At 41.8% G+C, this 23348-nt stretch overlaps 1 long non-coding RNA gene across 1 annotated transcript in view; it reads right to left on the reverse strand.

The window, feature by feature from the left end:
• LOC143694770 (uncharacterized) overlaps positions 1-21680 on the reverse strand; it is a 201977-nt gene extending 180297 nt beyond the window's left edge. Inside the window, exon 1 of the long non-coding RNA XR_013183467.1 lies at positions 21544-21680. This is a non-coding gene — a long non-coding RNA (uncharacterized LOC143694770). The remainder of the gene's footprint in view (positions 1-21543) is intronic.
• Between the last annotated feature and the right edge of the window lie 1668 nt (positions 21681-23348).

The raw sequence follows: 23348 nt of genomic DNA on the forward strand, positions 1-23348 counted from the left end.
TACACCCAACTTTCCAATCCAGGCCTCCCTGCCCCCACATCCCATGCCTCCCCAGTACATCGCCCCTCTCAACTCCCCAGCCTGTGAACAGCCCCTAAGGTTAGGTTTTATATTTCTTACCCACTGGCCCCTCCACTCCCACCAAGTCAAACTTCAACCAAACAAAAAAGAAAACAGAGGGAGAGAAAGGAAGAAAGAAAGGCCCCAAGAGGCTCCCGGTCGTTCCAATCAGGTCACTGTTTCCATACCAATTAGGACAGATGCAAAGCACATTATTAAAAATAGGTCTGCAGACCCATCTATGTTGATTATTGTCCTCCATTTCCGTCCCCAGCCAACTCCGTTAATTAATAAAGAAACTGCCAGAGAAGGAGGGGGGGAATGGGTGGCAGGGATTCCCCTGACTGGAGCCTCCTGTTCAGAGAGTTCAAGAGAGAAATTGGACACTTGAGCCTCTCTGCCATTTTCCATTGTGTGTGTTTTTCCTAATGAACTGTTTAGTGATGCAGGGCTGGAAGTCAGCTTTACCCCACCCCCACTAACTACCATCCATCATTAAGTGACCCAGTAAGAGGTATTTAGTACTTAACCCCCTCTAGAAGAAGTCAGATTGTTGTGTGGCTGGTTTTTCCATCTCCAACCATCCCTTCACTTCACATCACTTTGTCTCCCTCTGAAAACATCTCTGCATTTTTTTGGAGAGGATTGCTCTTCCTTAGAGGAGCCCTAGAAAGAAACAGCAGCAGTCACCCCATAGCCAGCCTTTGTGCAGAAGAGGAAGCACTCATGTAGTGGAAAACCAGGGATGGGATCCTGGCTTTGTTGACATTGTCGAGGCCAGGATTTCACTCCCACAACTGCAAAGCCATCTGCCTCTGAGAAGGCAAAGAATTTGATGGAGAGATGGCCCTGTAACCTGTGCAAGGGCTATTGCTGATCAATATACACATTGGTGATTTGCAAGAGGAGAAAGAATGTAGTCAGTAAAAGTCAAGGAGGGCTGTGAGAAACATAAGTGATAGATAATACTTGCAACAGAGTGCACGCTTGTCTCCTTCCAATTCTGCTAGCCCTGCAGGACTCTTCTCCAGCCAAAACTAATTTATCTTCATAACCCTTCCTCAAAAAGCAGGACAGTGTTATTAGTGCCATTTTGACAGTGGGGAAACTGAGTCAAGGACAAACTAACCTGACCAAATCATTAAATGAGTCAGACAGAGCTAAAAATGGAACTGTGCAGTCCAAGGTTTCTCAGCCAGTGCACCTTTGCTTTAAAGCGGAAGTTAGGGGGAGGCAGAGAGGTTAAATGAACCATTATCATAATTAGACTTGATGAAAGCAAATCTGGGGTTTGGCCCAAGATGGCAGATCACGTTTACCTTAAATGAATGTATGTCAGTGCACCTCCTAAAGTTTCTCTATTAAAATGCCCTCGTGAGCTCTGAACCTGTGAGGTAGAAGTCCCAGATATAATTTAGAGTGCAAAAGGCCCTGCATGATCTTAGTCACATCACTTATCTCTAATGACCTCTAAAGGCACTCTCCATCTCTAAAACAAGGGCTGTCACACCCATTTGTACTGTAAGGTATTTTCTGCGGGGTCTTTCTTACTAACACAGTGTTGTAAAACTGTGTTAGTAAGATATTGGGAACTGCTGATACTTCTGCAAAAAGAGCAGCCACAAATTGCAGCCATGTCTGCACCTCTGAGCTGACAGGCAAAACACATTCACAAGCACAAGCAGGAAGGAGAGCTGTAAAGCATAAGCAAAACACCCACCTGCAGATGCCAGCAAGGCTGTTTCATCTGCAGACTGACTGAAATTTCCAATTAAATGCCAAGTTACTTTCACACAGCCTGTTCTTTCCTTAGACTGAAGGGTTTTGTTTTCTTTTTCCTGAGTCACTCTTTACTAGAGACTTTCCACATCACATGTTTTCTTTTTCACAAGGGCTCTAATGCACCACATAATAAAAACTCATGTCACAAGTCCAGAAAATCCACTGCAGGTTTCAAAAATACACACAGAAGGGGAAAAAAAAAAAAAAAAAAAAAAAAAAAGAGGAAAAAAACCTCAAGCAACAAGGCTTGGAGAAAAAAAATGCTTATTTTTTTTCAGCCTAATCATTTTTATGATGTCCCCCACTCTGCAAATTGAATTGCTGGGAACATCAAATGATTGATCTGACATTGAGGTGTGATAACATGCTTTCCTACATAACAGAACTGAACTTCTACTGTAGTAGCAGGTCTACTATCATGGAAGAAAGATACCACAAACATAGAACCACTTAGTTTGCTATCCCCACTTCTGTAAGGATCACTAATAACTCAGGATGCCAATAATCAACAGCCAGCATAGATACATTTCAAATTCACCAGAGGAAAAACATTATGGGAAATAAGGCAGTCCTAGAAATACAGAGCATCACCAAGATGCCTATAGAGGCAAAGAAGGTCTGGGAACTGACTGCTGCAATGGACTGTATACTGAAGTGAAATCCCCTTATGTATGATGAGACCCTTCCATATACAGAGACAAGAAATGAAACAAAATCTACAGGAGGTGGGTATGTGGCAAGGAGTAGTCTTTTCTTCCTACTGTACTAGAAACACTGTATTTTCAAAATTTTGGTTTCTGCAGAGTACAAAACACATGTGAGGCTGGGTACTACATCTTCAATAAGTACATTGTAAATGTGCCAGCTTGGCCTGCACTCCTGTGACTGAACCAGAGATACCTAAACTTAGAAATAGGACCTATATTTTTCACAGGTTCAGTACAAAGAGTAAAAAAACCCCTCTAACACAGAGAGGCCAGAGAAACATGGACTCAGAAACAGAAACTCTGTCCCACCTGAAGCATTCCAGCATTCAGCAAGTACCTTTTGCTCCTCCAAGCCTTTGAATATGGACACTGGGAACAAAGAATGTACCTGACCTCCTCCCATCCTCACGGCTTGCTTTATCAGGCCAGTGGAGAGAATATCCTTTCCTTCTCTCTCCTTCCCATGAGCAGAGCCCTTGTACTGTGATTACAAGGGACACACACATTGACTTTTTGTTGGCTGTCTACAAGGAGCAGGACTATCAGAACCTTTTTTCCTTGGGAAAACTGTGTCTTCCATGTCATTTTTCCTGATGCTGAGGCTGAGAGTAACCAAAATATGTCCTCAAATGAGTCAATGGGACACCCCATCAGCTGGGGCAATGGCATCATCTGTCTCACATTTACCTCATGGAGCCAATTTCAGAGGCACTTCATTTCTGAAGCACTTTTAGGTCCTAGAACAATTTACGTAGGGCACACTCTGCTCTCCAGCTAAGCAAACATTGCTTTGTTTTCTTTAGCCCTTGAGAGCTCTTGCCTCCAGCATCCCCCCAAGGGGAAAGGAGCAGAGCCTCTTGTGTCGGATGAATGCTCTCATGAGAGGCTGGTAAAGCAAGTGGTCCCTCTTGGCTCGTATGCAGAGGAAACACAACCCACAGCACAGGATAAGCCCCTCATCCAGTGCTGTACCCAGACCTGACCACTGTCTGCTTGCTCCCCTCCTCCTTTACCAATTTGTGAGCAAGTCCCTGACCCAATTGAACAAACCCTCCAGCAGATGCTTCCCTAACTTCCTGAGAGGCGTGGCTCCTTGCTGAAGAGCCCTTAGATCAGGCTGAGAGCATCCAAGTGAGTCTAAAGCATACAGGAGGGCCCTTCAACCACAGAGAGCCCAGTCATCCTCCTGCTGCTAAATAAATATAAGCAGCAGTGACAAAATCAGCACTCCACAAAAGTGTTTGTGGGCTTTGCCAGAAAAAGTTAATATCAGCAAGAGCAACGTAGTGCTGACTGGGAAGGAGACTTGATAAAGGACAAGGGAATGCTGGGAGTGAGCCATGGCATAACTAAGAGGAAAAACTGGGAAAAAAAAGGACAAAAACTGGCATGAGCAGAGATTTGATAATATTGAATTTGCCTCTTCTGTATCAGCAATTTGTACACCAGCCACCAAGAAATACTGCTGATAGAAAATAGTGAGAGAGGTAAAAACAAATAAAATCAAAGCCAACACAAACAGACCATTCTGACTTCAACTAAGATAGATCTGATTAGTGCTGCATTCCAGAGCAAGAAAACCCAGGAGTAAAATCAAGCTGGAGAACTAAGTCAGCATCTAAACCAGTGACTAGCACCACAACAACAAAAATAAACAGCTTCAGGTCCAGCTTTAAGAGGGTACATTCAGTGAGCCATAGACAGGAGCTGAACATGCCTTCATTCCAAAGATGCTCCTGGCTCAGCACATGGAAGAGATGAGACAGTCCATTATATGCTCTATAGCATGTAAATAGCTATACATTAGAGATTCCTGCTCTTCTGCAAGTTTGCCCTCCCTTCAGCCAAGAAACTTCTTCAGCCTTTGTGAAGTGCTAATCTACTGCTTCCTCATCAGAATATTTGATTATTTATAAATGGAAGACCATCACCAGAAGTAATTTAGGAAGCCACACCACAGAAATATTCAAAGGCTGAGCATTTATGGCCAATATCCAGTTTTAAGTCCTGCATCCATACAGCCAGAACACACCTCAATAAGAACATATGCACAGCGATGAGGCAATGTAAAGACAGGTGTCTCTGTCCAGGCAAGCTCTCTTGTGCCTACCTGCCAGGCTAGATGGCCCACCCTGCTCTCCAACACTTCTCACCCGCTAGCTTACACAGCTCCCCACTCCCATGTACTCACATCTACAGGTTCCCATATTTAACACAGATACTTGGATTTCACTGCAAACAAGCTGCCTAGGAACCGAATGTGCAAGGTCTAAACTCTTTTGTGGATTCCACTCCAAAGCTTTGTGTTTTGCTTCCCAACCTTCAAAATGCAAACAGCAGCAAAGAAATGTGGTGAAGTCTTCAGGTACTGTTATAATGCAACAAAACTGAGTAAACAGAGCTACCAAATGTAAGGAGGAGAAAAAAATCAAAATCTTTATGGAAGCTGTTTGAGGAAAAATATTCCCTGATTATTCAGCTACACGACAGACTTTGCAGTTTAAAGTCAAATCCCAGTTACATTCTCTCCAGTACTTCCTCTGCCATATACAAAGAACCGCATAGCTCTCCACATTACTGTAGTGAAATTTCAATGACAGGACAAAATAGGTGGGAAGCCAGAAGCTTTAGTGAATGAAATATTATTACTCATTTCAGTCCATAGAAATCTCAAAAGGCAGCTGCTTTCCCAACATATTCCTTTTTTCACAGAATCCAATGCTCGTAATAGGGAAAGTGGTTGAGAAACCCGTGCCCTCAACACATGCTGTCCTGTGTGTCAAGAATAGTCATCCCTAATTTCTTATTATACTTTGAAAAATCCAGTTCTTTTCCCTTCATAGTATATACAAGAAACATATGAACAAAATTGACCTTGTAGTTATGTCCTGGATAGGATTTGACTTCAGAGCCCTGATTCAGACACCCTGTGTAATAGCAGGCAGATGATCAAGTTTCAAAGCTCCTCAGAGTTAACAGAGATCCTACTATTGTTTCAGTGGTCTTTGAATAAGACTCTTAAGTGTTTTTTTTCCACTCAATCTGCACTGTGTATTTACACTGTAAGCTCCCCAAGGCAGAGATTGTTTCTCATTTAGCAGTGCCTTTTGTCACAACTAAGATTTAAGTGACACTCTAACAATTATGCCCTGGTCCTGCTCCAGCATACTGACTTAGGGATTGGAAGGGACCAAAAGGGAACCCTCATGTTCAGTGTATTTCCTGCTTTGAGGTGTAGAGCCTTTTGTTTTGTTTTTTGGTAACAGATTAAACAGATCCACCACAGCAGTAAGTTTCAAAGAGAGAGAGAAGTCTAATGCTCTAAGATCCAATTCCTGTGCTCTGAGCATTAAATCCATAACTTCCAAAAAAGATCTAGGCTTGGCATTGCTGCTCAGAAAATTCAGGAAAGACCTTGAATTGTCTTATGTCAAAAGTTGCAAAACACAGGAATACAGTGGCTCTCAATTACTGTTGATTACAATGCTGATTTGCTATTCAAACCATAGTCCAGTCCTTGGAGGAAAACAGATTTTGACCGGTATCTGCATCTTTCCTATTTACTAGTGCCAAAAGCATTCTCCAAAAAGAGAATTAGCTCCAGCACGCACCAACACCAAGTTTATTTACAGTAAACAAGAGTGTTTCTTCCTGTCTCAGGACTAGGCCTTTTCCTTTAGAATTTTCCCTTTCTTTTTGTTGTTCTTCCCTCAAAGGTCCCCACAGGCACAGCTCCTAAGGTACTGCCAGGAGACAAGAGGCACAGCAGAGCCCCAGAATGACTCCTAGGCTTCATGCCACCAGCATCTGCCCCTGTGGCCCTAGCGAAGTTGGTGACATAAAAGCTGGAACATCCCCCAAATCTTCACTAATTATCCCTACAGACTTCAATGTCCTCCAGAACCATGTGAAGGATCTTCCTAATTACCAGCCAGACAATGGAGAGCGGAGTCAGGTCCCTGGGATCCTCAAGCCTGCCAGCCCCAGCCATGCATGTTCCTGTTTGGCCTCTGGGGCTGACTGCTCCATATGGAGACCTCCACCCCACACTTCCTCTCTTCCATTTCCACCCAGACCCCTCCCTGCCCCCATCACCACCACTCCCAGCATGTGGATTTTATGAATGAAACTTTCTGACAGTTATGAGATTGGCAGAAGTCTATTCAGCAAGCTGGGGAATGTGTGAACATCAGGCTTCATTAGAGACTTCTCCCAGTCAGCTGATAGCTCATTAACTTAAAGTGGCCTCTTGTTTTAAAACCTCAGAGACCGGGAGGTGGGGTGTGGAGAAGGGGGGATGGTTCTCATTGTTCCTCTTGCCTCTCTCCCCCTCTGCCCCCTGTGAGATTAGGTGCCCTTGGAGGGGAGAGAGAGAGGCTAAAACAACTTTAATTAGTTATTTTCAAAGATTTTCTCCCCCTTTCTTCCTTTTTTTGTGTGTGTGTGGAGCCGGGGGGGTCTCTCAGCTGGGTTTTTCTGCATGGAGGAGCTCACGTCATTATGCTTAAATCCAGCTCCTCCATCCTTTGTTTCCTGGCCAACAATAGAAGAAGGCTTTTAAAAAGCTCCTTCCAAAACTCCTGGAGACTGTCTGAAAAGGAAGATGGGGTGAAGACTCCTCTCTTTCCTCCCTCGGTCACAAAAGTGACAGTCTGGTGCCTGTGCCAACAGCGTTCCTGTGTGAGTACTGGGGGTAAGTAGGGCAAACAGAGTGCTGATTCCTAAACTGCTGCTCTGGCAGATGGAAAGTGCAGCCCAGACTCACTTCACAAAGTGTCTGCTAACTGTTCTCTGTGTGGCTTTAAGGTCGGGCTAGAGCTCTGGACACCAAGGTCAGTCTTAGGACTTCATTCCAAGTCCTAATCCTTTTCTTTCTTTTAAAGATAAGTGTAGCAATAGGGCAAACTCCCCTTTCATGATTTCACTTCAGAAGAACCTGAAATAAACAACTAAATTGCCATTATTATCACCCATAGGGAAGCTGGTTGAGAGCAGCACATTCATTTCTTCCAGGCAACCAAACTACAAACCACAATGGCTTTCAGCAACTCATGCTAGATGGAGTTTGCCAGAATAGAGAAGGTAACATCCCCTCAGTTGCGGCATAAGGAGCAATAACAAGAACAAAACAAACAAAAAGGACAACCTAAACATAAAAAAAAAAACCCCACCTAACAACTACAACAAAGAAAAGCACCTTTGTTCCTTGCTATCACCAAAGCTCAGAAGAGTGCCCTAGAGTAGCAGTTACTATAGAGCCAACCTCCAGCTTCTCTTATAGTTCTTCTTTCAGTACTGCAAAGATACATTTCTTACCATAGATTCTCTTTGGGGCCATCCACAAAAGAGGTGTGTCTCTGAAGAGGATATAAGTTAATGTTTCAGTGACTAAATGAGTTCAAGTGTGAGGCAGAAAGACCTACCATGAACTATGGTTTAAGCAGTACATTTGTAGATCACATTTAATAGCATCTCCTTTGCCTGTTTAAATCAGAAGTTCCCAAGAATTTGGGCTAATAGACTGATAGCTCTCAAACTTTATTCCTGGATTGCAGCCCAGACACAAGACCTGAGGTGCTGGTGGATGTTGCAGTTGAAGGCTAGACCAAGGAGTAGGTGAATCAGATTCAAAAGCAACAGTTTGGACAACAGGCTTTCCAGGATAAGTATTTCTACTGCATTTAGGCATTTGGTATCCAATTTGGTCAGCTTTCTTTCAGGAAACTAAGCAACTTTTGCAAGTTGTTAGAAACAAGGACCTTCAGTACACCTTGCACCTTCTTCAAAATCAGAGCATAAACCTATTTCCTCTCAAGTCAATGGCATTCACCCATGGCCTGAGGAACCAGAAGATAGGATTTTGACCCTATTTAAACACTGACAGGCCAAGCAGAGTGGTAGGGAGTAATTTGTGCTGCTAAAGCCCTGCACTGCTGCTGCTAGGCAGGTGTCAGAGGCACCCCCTGACAGGACCCAAACATTCCCCACAAAAGCTGTAAAGCCAGAGTTTGTTGCAGACATTACAAGAATGTTCTTTTTGGCAATGGTTGTAAGGATGATGAGTCTTTCCCTCCATTGTGTACCTTCTCTTCTATTTTTCCTGCCTTAACCTTATGTCCATGGTTTGTGGAGATTTTTTAAAGTTAAACATCTCCAATATCCCTTCCTAGAAGTGACTGTATTTTCAAAGTAGTAAACATGATTCTTATGTACCAATAAGAGGCAGAATCATGTTCTAATCCAGTTGCCTAATGAGCCTAGCATCTCTGAATTAAATAAACTCTGCAAGTATTACTTTTTATTGTGCTTTCATTAAAGCAAAGAAGTTTCTTCCCCAGCTGATTGCAAGGATTTTAAAACATAGATTCATTTGCATTTGTGTGAGTTTCAATTCTCTGCCCTCAGCATCAAAGAATGTACTACATTCTGTAATGAGTCACACCAATTTTCCCTTGCCATGAACTGGTAGGTCTCAATGATTCCAGGAAAGGCCACTCCTCAGATTCCATTACATCACTCTTGAATTTAAAAAAAAAAAAAAAAAAAAAAAAAACAAAAAAAAAAAACAAAACGAAAGTCTTCAAGCTCTTTTCTACAGTTACCACCAGAAACAGCTGTACTCATCAAAACATTGGGTTTTCCCTCCAGGAAAGCTTAAAGATGACTCACAGGACACTCACCAAATGTTCCAGAAGAAGAAAGTAAAGATATATAAAGATATAGAAAAATACATAGGTAAAGAAATATAAAGGTAAAGAAAAAAGAGACAGTGCTATAATTCTGTTTTGTTTATCCCTCAGTGAAACAGAAGCATACCAACATCAGGACACACCAGGTACTACCCACCTGCAGGTAAAATATAAGCTATAGAGATGCTTGAATTTGGGTTGATTTCCAGCCTTTGGGTCCAAAGCCAGAAGCCCACAAAGCCTGCACAGAAAAACCCAACAGAGAGAAGAGTGGCTCCTCAGGCAGTGCTGTGGCTCACTGACCAGAAACAGACACTGAGCCAGGCAAGTCTGTGTTAGACAAGACAGAAAAGAAGGCCAGAAAGAGTTGTTGTTTTCCTCACGTTACAAATGGATGATGCAAACACAGACAATGCTATCCCAAGACCAAAATGCAAATTTTTAACAGAAACAGAAGTAAAAGCTGCATTGCCTGACTACCACTCACAGACTTCATTTAAAAAAAAAAAAAATCTTGTTACAAAGCAAGCTGCACAAAGTAGGAAAAAAACTTGGTTTTCAGACCAATGGATATACTGAAATTATTTTGGAGTAGATAAAGTTTGTTAGTTAAATCTTTGGAGTGTCATAACTGCAATGAAATACTTTTTCACTGAAAAACTGCATTCACCACTTCTTTTTGAGCATTTTCCATGGCAAAATGGAAGCTGGGCAGAATCTGCATAGCAGTATGACAGGTCCTATGAGTCCAGCAGTTAGAAAAGACTGAGCAAAAAATAGGTCAGAGCATACAATCAGTGGGTGCAGCAGCTTTGTGCATAGCACTGGCATTCAAATACAAATTTTCCAAAGACATACAGCACTGACATTTTAAGCTTCTTTCCCAGCATGAAGGCTGCATCATGACATGATCCAAATTTAACCTCCATGGGCTCTGTACTGCCCCAGCTGGGATGCTCCCTGTACCCAAGGCAGCTAATGCAGGCCTTGCTGAATTTATTTCTTTCTTGGCACCAGTCAGAAGTCTAAAGCATCTTTTACTTCTCAGTCTAATGCACAATTCCTGCCATACAGAGGCATAGATTGTTATATTACTGTTGAGTGACTTTAGCCAAAATTATGACCAACTCTCTAGCTAGATGCACCCATAGGAAGAAACTTATTTCTCAAGAAGTTTCTGATAGGATTATGCTGAACAGAAAGTCTAGATACACGAAGAGATTGAAAAACTTGCCAAGGTCACTGGGCAGGACAATGTTGGGTCTTGCATAGGGCTTATCTTCCTGCCTCTCTATTAAGATACTCTCTGGAAAGGAACAGCTTGATTTACACAAATTTTTTACCTGAAGATACTTTTCCTTTCTTCTTGTACAGGACAATGTGGTATGATATTTTTTTTTTTTTGCCTCAAGGTTTCACTTTCAAATCCTCAATCACAGAATACAAGGAAGGGAAAGCAAACTTAATGTCTAAATCAAAGTGAGTGGTCTTGTGTGAGCTGTTGACTGTCCTAGCACTTAAGGCTACAGGTATTTGATTTTTAGTTCTCTGCTTTCACTGGAGCTCTGAAAGTGCTCCAGCAGGTGCTGGCCTTAGGTTTACAGATACTGCCTCACTCATCTAAACAGGAATTTTAGGGCACTGAGTATCCCAGTGCTTTTTTTCTTTTGTACCAAGATATAACAATCTCTACCTGATTTTTCCCCTTCCCCCTTACTCAGTGATGCCCAAAAAATAAGCATGGTACAAACCAATATGAATCTTTCTACATCAGATAGTGCAATGCATTAATATACCCTGAAGATAAAAAGAGTGTCTCATCCCAGCAGTGGCCAGAGGAAGAAGATGCTCTGTTCAGTGGAGCATCTCCTGGCTGGTGGGAAATGACATGCATTCTCTGTACTCAAAACCACATAAGGATGAACTTTTGACTTCAACCCCTGCTCGGGCTGAAGGACTTAAAACTTCTTTGTCTTCTCCTTGTAAAACAATCCCTTTTTACTGTGATGTCTGTGTGGAGGTGGCAACTAAGGCTCAGCCTTCTGTCATGGCCAATATAATTTCAGATTTAGCCTGACATCATCAAAGTTCATGCTGAACTGCCAACATCCCTCCTTGTTTTCATCAATTTAATGGGGTTTTTTTCGAAACATATCCATATGTCACAACTCCGACAGCATGCCTTTCCTAGCTGTCTTTTCTTTCTTCACTGTCACTATTTCATTTATGTATATAAAGATTCATAGATCAAATACAGATCACTCAACATACTGACATTCTCAAGAGCTAGCTATGAACTCTGATTATCACAGAATTTTTTCCTAAAACAAGTATCACACAGAGTCTGTTTTCTCTTCTTGGTGAAACCTCAGCCAGCATAATCCTGGCATGAGGAACTTCCACATGCTCAGCCACTGCACAATGCTATGAAATAAGGAGATGGTGAGTCATTGCTCAGAGCTTCAAGTTTCTGCAGGTGTGCTACACTGGCAAGCAAAGTTGAAGTCATAGCTAAGAAAATGATACATCACCAAAAATTATAATCAATTGTGATAGAAGACAATGGCAAAGCATTACAAAACCTGGCCTAATAGTAAAATGCAAAGCACTGCTATGTTCCCACTCCTAAAAAGTGATTTAGGGAAGCTGAGGACATTTCAGAAGACAGGGCACCCCAACAGCACAGTCCTTCAAGAACAGATCTAGTGGCAACTGCTACTAGAACAACAGTAACAGCAGCTGGATAATGCAAGACTTACTTACACTCTGCCTGCAAATATCAAGGTAGAGTGGAACACTTTATTTTAGTCCAGCCCAGGCAGATTCACATAACATTTGGATAGTTATGAAAGTCTATTAGATAAAAGGAATAACAAGTCTGTAATCAAAAACAGCATAAGAACAAAAAGGCTAACATGAGGGGGCACTGAAAGAAGGCACTAGTCCTGCAACTAGGGAAAGGATTCTTGAAGAAATATCATTTTGAGGGATCGGGAAAAAAAGGCCATCTACTTGATGTCTGTTCTGAAGGATGCAAAGTTGCCAAAGGATAAAGCAGAGAAGGAAAGAAAGGAATAAATCAATATGAAGTTCCTTCAGGAATGCAGTGAGCACAAGGGGTGCATCTGTTTGGCAGCCCCAGGACGCTTGCAGCCCTGGCTCAGATTGTGTGGATATGTTTTTGACTTGTCCCAGTCAGCAGATTAATGGCATTAACGAAGTTTCCATTAGCATGGGAGATTGGGGAGGAGGGTGAAGAGACAGAGGCGTCCAAGCGGAAAGCCACATGACTGCAGAATTGATAAGGCTAAAGATGAAACGGAGCTTCATTGGCATAAGAGAGGCCAGGAAATGCCACTACAAATTAGCCCCAGGCCTCATTTCTTTTCCCTTCATTATCCAAACCCCTTCAGGAGAAGAATGGAGGAGGTTATGACCCTCTCCCAACACACACATACACAGATATTGAGTGAGTCTCTCTCAATGAACATAGACATGGGTATATCTGTGTGTGTCTAAGGGTCTGTGTGTGTGGTATATTTGTGTCTAGGCAAACCTCTATTAATATACTGAGTAAAAAAATATGTGCCAGTATTCACATCAAAATAGATCTACCTATTCATATGTGTAAGGGCACGTGCTCTCATATCTAAAAGCTTTGCAGTTAAACTCCGTAATTTTTTCCATATAATTGAGCTTTTCCTAAAAGTAACACTATTGAATGCAGAAATCTTGCACAATTCAGCGAGGGTTCCAGCACCTGAACATGCTGTCTGTGTCCACAGCAACTTAATATATTACTTTCAGAGTTAACTGGGCATCAGTTTCTCCATACAGCTTTTCCTGCAGACTTATCCTTGCACCTGCTTTTGAAGGTCTACATGCAAGGTGTGTTCTGAGGGCAGCTACACTCTTCCACATGGTTTGTTTGTTTTTTTTTCTTTTGTGTGTGCATATCCTGTGTGTCTCCGTATTCCACCAATTATGTGGAATTCCTTGTGTCTGTCCCAGCTGTCTCTTTTCTGTGCATGAGTGCCTTTTGTAGAAGTCTGCATACCTCAAATAAGTTCTGGACTGCATACACACTTCTGTGTACCTTTCTGTTTGTGTATCTTTGAATACATGTGCTGGAGAATAGACATCAGTATTTGTGAAAATTTTTCTTTAAATTACACAAACTATTCTGTGTAAAACTATGGACAAGTTTGAGCATCTGTTGCTACACATATGCTGGAGCATATATCAAAAAATCTATTTATTGCCCCTGATACTTCATGAATACAGGTAAATGCAACAGTGAATAATAAGTATTTGTGAGAAGAAACACAAATTCCATTATACAGCTATGAGAACTAGCTAAGGAAAATTAACATAGGATCTGTTTTAGCCAGTCAGATCCAGAAGACTATTTCTTACATAGATTAAAAAAAAATAACATTTCTGCAAGTTTAATGACATCCATGTGTTAGTAAGAAAGGTGGGTTCTCTTCAAAGAAACTGTTAGCCATAGGCTACTAACATGAGAGACAACTTTGCCTAGGGGTAAACAAGAAAACAACTTCCTTCTGCGTTTGGAAAACAAAAAGAGGAGAGGAAAAAAGCCGGGAAGGATGTGTAAATGGAGCTTTGTGCAATGGTGCTCTGTCATGTGAGCTGTATGTGACAATAGCCCTGAAACCCTATGCGAGCAAACTCATAAAAGAGGTCACTGTCTCTTTAATTAAAGCTCCCTGGTTTGAGGTTAAAAACAAACCCAGTGTTTTATGGCCAGGTGTGCGTGTGAAAGAGATGGGAACACGATCCCCAGCCCAGTGGCACAGCAGCAGAGAGGAGATAAGGGAGGAAAGCTTTTTATTAAGGTGTTGCTTGAATGCTGCACCAGGCAAGGCAAACACTGGTGAGGCAGGACACACAAGCCCCCGGGGACCAAGGCTGCAGCAGGGCAGCACCAGGCGAGGGAAATGATGGAGAGGCATGATGAACTGCCAGGACCAAGCCTTCCAAAGGATCAGGAACAGGAGAGGGGCATCCAGGAGTGTCAGCTGAAGAGAGATCAGAAAAAGCACCAAGAAAGTATGGAGAAAACAGCAACCACTACCAGTCCCTAAGGTCTAGAGAGGCAAAGAAAACAGTGATTCTGTAGTAACACTCAGCTGGCAAATAACAGGGGAAGAGCAGCTACAGAGCCCTTCTTGGTAGAGCTTGTGAGGGGCCAACCCTTCCTAAAGCAGTCTGTAGACAAGAGTCTTATATTGTTTGTGAAAACCATAGGGACTAGACTGATCCTAGCATCTAATAAAATGCAAAACCAAGATAAGAAGCAGGGAAGTTGCACCCTCTTCCTCAGCCTTTCCTGTCAGTGAGGTGTATATTGCTCAGGACATTCATGCCCCTGACACCATTACTGACAGCAAATCACACTTGGAAACTGGGGCTTCCCTTTGCCATATAATCTAATCTTTGGATCTCACTCCTAAGGTACCTGCCACTGTAATATTGAACTCTAATGAAGTGCCTATAGCCCATTGGTCCATTTGGTTACAGATCCTTTCCTTACAAAGACTCCAGCTGTCAGTCCCTGCTCCTAAAACTTAGAAACAAGGAAAACATCAGTCGTTTCTCTTTTATATTCACATAGAGAGAATACAAATGCTCAACTGGAATCAGGAGACAATCCAGAACCATCCCTGGGATGCAGGACAATTTCTGCTAGGCAGGAACATAACACAAGCACTAAACACCACTGTCTCTGGGCACTTGAAACCATGTGTTTTGAGACACAAGTTGGAATTCCAACCTCAGCATGGCATGAATACTCCAGAGGCTGGAATGACACAACTATGAGATACTCAGCAGACAGATTTGCTACAGTAATTACTAAAAGAAAGCTGAAATGCAACACAAAACAAAAAAAAAAAAACCTCACGAACCGCCCATCTTGTTACACAGCTATGTAAATAACAGCAACAGCACACACTCTTGAAGTGCTATATTATGAACAAATGAAAAGCTGGCTTAGCATTTTGTGAGTTTGAATGCATGAGATTTTAGAGAATTTTGTCTTGATTTGTACTTTTCTTTAAGAAAACATAGATAAAACTTTAATAGGTAGTACTAAAGGCAGTAGAAGGTCAGTACATCATTTACTGCACTCAGTAAAAATATCACAGATCTGCAGATGAGAAAAGCAAAATGAGAAATGCAGAAGAGCAAAAGGGATAGAGGAGAGAGCTGACTACAGTCACAGAGTGATGTTTTACTTACATTTATCAGTCTTCTGCTATGGAATTTAAATCTATTTCCAGATGAGATTAACTATCCTATCTTTCAGCTATAGGCACAGAAATTAAGCATGCAGAGGAAGTTTGACTGCCACAGAATTAGGAACAGAATCAAGGTCTCAGCCTTGTCTAAAAAAAAAAAAAAAACACTTGATCATTCCAGCAATTTCCAACAGCATTTCCTTGAGATTTTCCCCTGCAGAAAGATACTTTTTTTCAAAACATACCAGTTAAAGGTTTGATGCTGAATAACAATATGAAATTCCGCAGCCTGTTCTGTGTGGCAGACCACAGTATACAAGCTAATAGTCCTTCTGGGCTTGAAAACTAGGAAAACTGAAGATTAAATTAATCCCTTGTGTAAATCCACTGGAATCAACTAAATTTTGCCAATAAAGGGTTGAAATCAGTTATGGTAACCTGTTTGCTAATAGAAAACAGTCAAGGCCCAGAACTACAATTCCATGATGTTTATTTCCCTGCAATGCACACAATTATCCCATGTAGTGTTTCCACAGTCATGACTGCCACTCTTCTTTTTACACCCACTACTAAGTCTTGACTTCTAATTTCCAAAGTAATCAGGCAAAATCCTTGGAGGAGTAGCTCTCTTACTCTCCATAGAGAGAGGCTACAACTGAATTTCCCCTTTCCAGTTTCACAATCTGTCTTTATTCAACAGTCTGTGCATACTCATCCACACAATCATTCTGTTTATGTAACAGCTCAGAAATAAGAACATAGACGATGTAAAAGAAAGATTTGTTTGTCTAAGGTGGAATGATTGAGCAAGCTCTTAAAATGCAGGTTTACACTGACTGCAGATTTCTTTCAGATTTGTTTAGTTATTCCAGCCTAGGCAAACTCTTTGAAAATCCAGATCATTCAGTTTGATATCCTGAATGTGAAATGTATACCCTTTAAACTCAAATCTGCAATACTTTCTTAAAATTCAGTTCAATTTTACCTTTTCTTTTAACAAAAAGAAAATCACACTAAATGAGAGTATTTCAGGCCCAAGGAAAAAAAAACACCTGGTTTTAAACTAATAGAATTATCCTCCAATTTGCTCCATATGTCCCACCCTTTTGGCATTGCAAACAAACCAACAGATCAGTTATTAAAAATATCCTACTTCAGCACCCAATAGTCCACTTCATTTTCCTTGGGCTGAGTTTTCTCAGCTTTGTTCACTCCTGCCCTGCTGCCCCGACACCGAAGCAAAGCAAAGGGAGCAGCAATGAGTACCAGCTATCAGGGACAGCCCCCTCCACCTCCACTGTGCTTGTGTCACTAGTCACAAACTGTGGCACCTGGCACACTTGTTTATAGTGGCCTGCTGAGCAGGAGCATTGTCAGCAGCTGCTTTGTGACTGATGTTGGGTCTCCTAAAACAAGATTTTAGTGGTCGGGCAAGTAACTTCTCAGTTGGGTTTCTTTTTCCATGTCTCCCAGCTTTGCTTCTTGTCTCTTCCACCTTGCTTCCCAGACATGAAGAAAATACCATCTCCTTTCACTAAAGCATATTAGCTTACATATATATTTGTGCTTTAATTTTTTTCCTGAAACACAATAAGAGTAGTTTTGTGGCACAGTTAGGAGCAGACTGACAGCCAGACCTCACTGCAGCTATCCTGATTTACACCAACAGGTTATCAAACTCTTGAAAAGCTATGGACAAGTCTTAACTTTTACCTCCTACACTAGAAAAACACCTATCTTCCAAAAAACCTGTGGCTTCCCTCTATTTTCTGTGCCAGGCACTATAGCTAGTTGGATTTTTTTACATGCTTTTCAGGATGAACATGTAGCTTCATCAAACCAATACTTCCTTTCTCAAAGATCAAGCACTTTTGACAAACTACATGAATTAAAACACTTGATGAATAAATATTTTTAAATCTGTATGAAAAACTCAATTTTTCACATACATTATTCCCAATACTAAGCTGTCTTTTAAAAGAAGCTATTCATCTCCTTTTCACAGTAGGATCATCAAAATCTTAAATTCTCTCTCTAGACCCAAAGTAATGCTTGAGGTTGTCTCTCATTGTAATTCATAAAAAGTACTCAATTTAATTTCCCATCCTTACACTACAAGGAAATTTAGGGTTTTAGAATTTAGGGTTTTTTCCTTGAACAAGGCAGATGTTTTCCATCCAGATTTACCATAATTTTGTTGTACTACTCCCCAAATATAAGCCTTTTGTCTCAGTTCGTTATCTGTACAACTGAAATAACACTGTCCCTCACCAAGGCCTTCAAAACCATAAATGTTTGAGATACTTGGATATGGGAGGCTTGCAAGCACAAAACTACTGTAAAGATGCCTCCAAAGTCATAGTTAGCCAAACTTGTATCAAGGGGTACAAAAATATGTACAAATTCACTAACTGAATCATAGGGTCCCAGCTGAGTAGCACCCACACACTGGAAAGGTTTAAGAGGAAGAAAAGATAAAAGCTGCAAAGGAAACTAACAATCTCTCACATGTAATTACATGGAAGTGGAGCTCTGCTGACTGACACTACAGACCAAAAGAGACGCAGTGAAAGAATTCCTGCGGGAACCCCACACTCTCTGGAGAGGAGAGCCAGAACATGAGCCTGGCTGCATTGACTCTGAGCAAGGGGTCCCTGCTGCAGTGCCCCCCAGGCTCTGCCCTCCCCTCAGCCAGCTCAGGGCCCAGGCTGGTGTGTCAGAGCTCCCTCACCACTGCTGGCCCTCCTGCCACTGCAGAGAGACTTGGGAGAGCTGCTCAATCCTCAGGCCTGCCCTATGGGACAGGGATACAAATGAGACACTTGGAAGAGAGGGCATTCCTGGCTTCTCCAGAAATACTGAGCGCATTCATAGCGGCCAAAAGTGAGCTGTAAGAGTGGCTCAGAGGTAGTTCTGAGAGAAACTAGGAAAGAAACCAACTTATTCTTAAATGGTTCACAAAAAGATGCCTTTCAAAATACCATTATCCCTTTGTTCTAGGAAAGTGTCAGTCAACTTCAGCCAGTGACTACCAGCCCCAAACCCACCAAGTTCCCTTCTTCATTGTTTTTCCCTTACAAAAGAAAATTAATATAGCCCTGCACAGACTCTTTTCCAAAAGCCAGACAAAGCATCTTTCTTCCACAAACCTTTTACCCTAGAAATAGGACAGAAAATAGTTCCCCTCTACATTTTGTCCATACAAGTTAAATAAGATTAAAGTGAAAGCAGAGTAGTCGGAAGAGTTACAGTGAATGCCTATGAAATGTCACACTACAGCTATGACACAACGCTGATACCTTGAAACTCTTCTGAACTAGATAATGACTTAAAGAAGTCACTGTAGAGATGATCTCATCCTGCCCACAAGGGGAAAATGGCTGATCTAGTACCCCCTTTTACATCTCTCATTCTCCACTCCTCATTGCATTCCATTTTTCCTCTGTTCTTTCAATTATTTGATTTCACAAACTTTATGAAATAGGAAAAAAATAGAAATTAAAATAGAAATTAAACATAATGCTGCATGAAGTTTCAAGAGAGCCAGGCTTTCATTCCCAGTGTCCACCACTGGCTTTTTAACAGTACTTTGAAGAAAGTAGAGGCTGACAGTTCTTACCCATACTAGTACAAGTCCTGACAAGCCAGGATCTCTTCACATCCAAGTCCCCTCTTACCCAACTCCCACCACTTTCAAAAAGAGGAAGGAATGCTTTTATTCTCCACTCTGGCTTTTGCTCATTCCTCTGCTTCTGTTTCCCTTCTCCCCCATTCCCATTCCAAAAGTTTGCAGTTAAAAGCATTGCCTGAAGCAAGATCACATCTCCAATAAGAGAGGCAACTTCATTACAGTTTAACATAAAAAGATCAGCTGATATCGATCCATAATTTGGACAAGTGCCATGCTATTGACAGGAAGACAAAATAAGTTAGAATGGCCATGTTTCAAAAATTCTGTATGTACACTCAATCACTAGAGCAGAAATTGCAGTCAGGTATATAATAACACAGCTGTGTTCTCTATTTCCCCTGTAGATCAATGCTAACACGAGGAGGGTGCAGAAGATGGATGTTGCCAACAGAGAACCTTGAAATCCCACATTAGGACTTAGGGTGGCTTCATGGATAAAATGTGCATGTGCAATGGTTGTGTAGTTCATGTGCAAAACACCAAACTCCTTTCTCAATATCTTAAAATGCTCTACTTCAAAGTAGTCACTTCTACATTTAAATTCAAGTTACAGAAAACAGAAACTGACCCAACATCCTGCTTTACCTAAGTATCCAGGCTTTAGTCACACATCTAAGGGAGCCCAGATGGATTACTCAGCAGACTTAGACAACCACAGGACAATACACCTTCACACACTTACAGGTACACAGAATGAATGCACGTGGACTTTCTGTACATTACTGGAAAATCACTCTTCAGAAGATATTTTTTCCACAAGGTAGGTGGTGGCAGGAAAGACAATGTTTCTTTCTGATACTTTTTACAAGAAACTGGCTCCTGAAGTGCCACTCAATTTCTAGGGCATGCTGGCTATGTTGCACTAGTAGGATTTATGATCCCAGTGTAACAGATGTTTAAACTGGACAGCAAAGAGCAAGTACAGGAACTCAAACACCAAATACACAATGCTCTACCATTTGAGCTCACATAAAACCTGTTACAGTAAATATCTGTTTATTATTTGTACAGACCAATTAGTGCAGAGAATGAAACAGCCAGACAATGCATTATACTTGCACTTTGCCAAGAGCAGTTATCTTTGAGTACTTAGCTCTGTAAAGGTCAAACTCACACACATCTCTACCACAACAGGGTTGGATCCAATCACAGTTCACATGGGAGGGTTGCAGTAGAGTACAGGCCACAAAGACAAGGCTAGTGTTCTTAGGAAGTTAGCACTCCAAAAAAAACTCAGCTGTGAGACATGTACCTCCACCATTTCTACCTAAAATCTGTTGTAGCTAATAGCAGGGAAAATCTTATTTTCTCTATAAGCCTGCTATTTGAGACCAACATAACTCACTTAGCAATGCATAGCACACTATTCCTGATTATGTAGGAATACCAAGTAACTGAAGAGAAATAACACGCATCAGTGCCTAGGACTTTTACCAGGATTCATCCCTTCCTCTTTCCTCCAGATTGACATGTATTCATCCTTAAGGCTGAGGACTACAAGCCACACAGTTCACTCAAAACTATGATGTTGCTTTGGTAAATCCCTCCATGTAAAAGGAAATAGATATATGTTTCTCTTCTTTCACTGGCCTTTTAGTAGTTCACAGCTTCTTCGGTACTTTGAAGCAACATATTTGTGTTGATAATATTACATTGCATGAACAGGGAGTACTTTTTAGAAGATGCACAGTATGGGTCACTCACAGAAAGTGTTCCATTTCGAGTTGTTCAGTAAAGCAGACTCACTTCCCAGAAAAGATGCTGCCCCATCAAAACTTCATTCCACATTCCAGCCTTGATCTGAATCCAAATTGCACAACTAGCCTTTATCCTGACAACAAGCCAAACCTTTCTTCAGATACCCCTGCATTTTTCTGAGCCACACAATACCCACACTGAGGTTTGTGACTCATGCCCATTATTAGTTTAGTCAGATTATACAGTTTTGATGCCTGTTCTCAGCACAATGCTGCAATGTTTAGGAGGTGCATGGGAATCGTGAAGGAGGGGGCTGTTAGCTATACTTCTATTGATCACAAACTTTTAAAGACCTACCTGTAGGGCAACTGTACCAGCAGAAACACAGTAAGAGCCACGGGTCTTCAGTTCATCCTTAAACTCTCCTGAAACCCCATCCAGCGAGCTATAACTGCCCTTTCACCCTGCTCTTCCACCCTCCTTTTGAGCCCATCTGGCTAATAGGTCAGAAGTGGGGACACCTGTGCACAAAGCCATTGAAGTCGGGAGATTAGTTGCTAGCTCTGGATGGAGGTTTAGTTCCCATCCCAAGCACCTGCTGCTGGCCCGGCTCACGTGGGGCCCAAACGCAGCACCGGTGGCCCCTGATTCACCTTTCCGCTGTTTGTTCCCGGAGCGTCACCGGAGGGCTACGCGAGGAGCTGGGCCTGTCTCGCTCCCCGGGGCCTTTCCGAGCGCTCTCCTTCCCAGCCCTCTGTGCCGGGATGCTGCCGAGCGGCCAAGCTCCTTCTGCGGCCTCAGAGTGGCATCTAGTGCTCGGCTGTGGCACAGCTCCTGCCGGCACCCCCGAGCGGAGCCCTTCTCCGAGCGGCCCGCCTGCTGCCACACGCCGGGACAAGGACTTGCTCTGGGACAGCAGGCCAGGCCGCCGGGCTGCCTCAAATGACACCAGTGCGCTTCTCTCACGCCCTGCAGGGTGAGCTGATGGCACGGGAAGCAGTCTGTAGTACAGTAAAATAAGAAAGGGAGTAAATTTATCCTCCTGGTTATCCAGACGGTGCTGTATGAAGCGGATAATTTCTACACAGCCCAACTAGAATATGGCAAGTTCTATTTAACACCATTCACCCTCCACTACACACTCGGTACAGTGGTTTTACAAATACCTATGGAAATTTTCAAATTACCTATGGAAATTTACAAATTACTAATGGAAATCCACTTGTAATTACTAAGCCTTTCTTCAAAGGCCGTGCTTGTTCTCAGGTACTGACCGCACTGCTTGTTCATTGCTGCTCACAATAAATTTCTCTTATAACCCTAATTTTTCAAACTCATTTTTTCTTCTTCTTTTATGTGCCAGTCAAAACTGAAATATAGAACTCTCCAACAGCAGGACATCAAAGGGAGACAAGGAACTGAATGCACTTCCAGGGAGTATTTTCCATATATCAGAAATAACAGCTATCAGAATTTTAAAAGCCACAAATTATTGGGAGCTCTTGAGGGAGCTCCTGAAGGCAGCATCCTATTTATTATTATTATTGTTATTATTATTATTTTTACTACATGACCTACTCAAGTATAATTTTATGGTGTATAACTTAATCAGAATGCTCTGCAGGCAGGTACATTATCCCCGCTGAATATGTTTCCTATTTTCAGTTTGCCTGAGATGAAGTAGCTGGATATGTTAAAGAAAAGCTACATAACTGTATAAGAAGCGTGTAGCCTTTTCATGTGTTTCTCAGTAGCAGATCTCCAAGTGCTTTAAGAAAAAAAGTCACATGTTGCTTGCCTTACTCTGTCCATCTGTGAAGTGAGGATAATACCTAAAGACAGCAGAAGGTGGGGATCAAAGACCGTGTCCTGAGCTTTTTCCAGCACTGAAATAGTTAGATTTTTTCCCATTACATCTGAACAAAAGAAACACATCAGAATAAAAGAAATTAGAGATAGCAGTAAGACAGAGTGCTTAAATAGTGTTCTGATCCTCTCCGTATTTTAGTTCTGCTAACTGCAAAAGTCAGGCATTTATTATGTAAATTCAGAGACATGTTCAAATATAGCTAGTTACGTAGCATAATTTTCCAGTTCTTACAATTCCTCTAAATTAGGAAAAGCTTTCACACTTGAATTCTGGCTGAATTAGCTGCTACAAAAAATAGAAGACAAAAATTACTTTCACATATGAATGCAACAGAAGAACAGACACTGTCAATACTTTTGTCGATAATATGCATGACAAACTAACAAGCCTCCAATAAATTAAATTTCAAACAGTTTGGCCTTAACCTGTTAAACTGTCCAATATCTACTTTGGCAGATGGCTGAGAAGTATTATGGGTGAGAAAGTTCTTCTTGGCAGCAGGGCCTGCATTCACTGGCAAAATGCAAGAAATCACAGCAGTATTGATGCTGTAAATGTCAGTTTCTTCAGAATGACACAACATCCTTT

This window comes from Agelaius phoeniceus, chromosome 9, assembly GCF_051311805.1.
Source record: "Agelaius phoeniceus isolate bAgePho1 chromosome 9, bAgePho1.hap1, whole genome shotgun sequence".
Lineage (NCBI taxonomy): Eukaryota > Metazoa > Chordata > Aves > Passeriformes > Icteridae > Agelaius > Agelaius phoeniceus.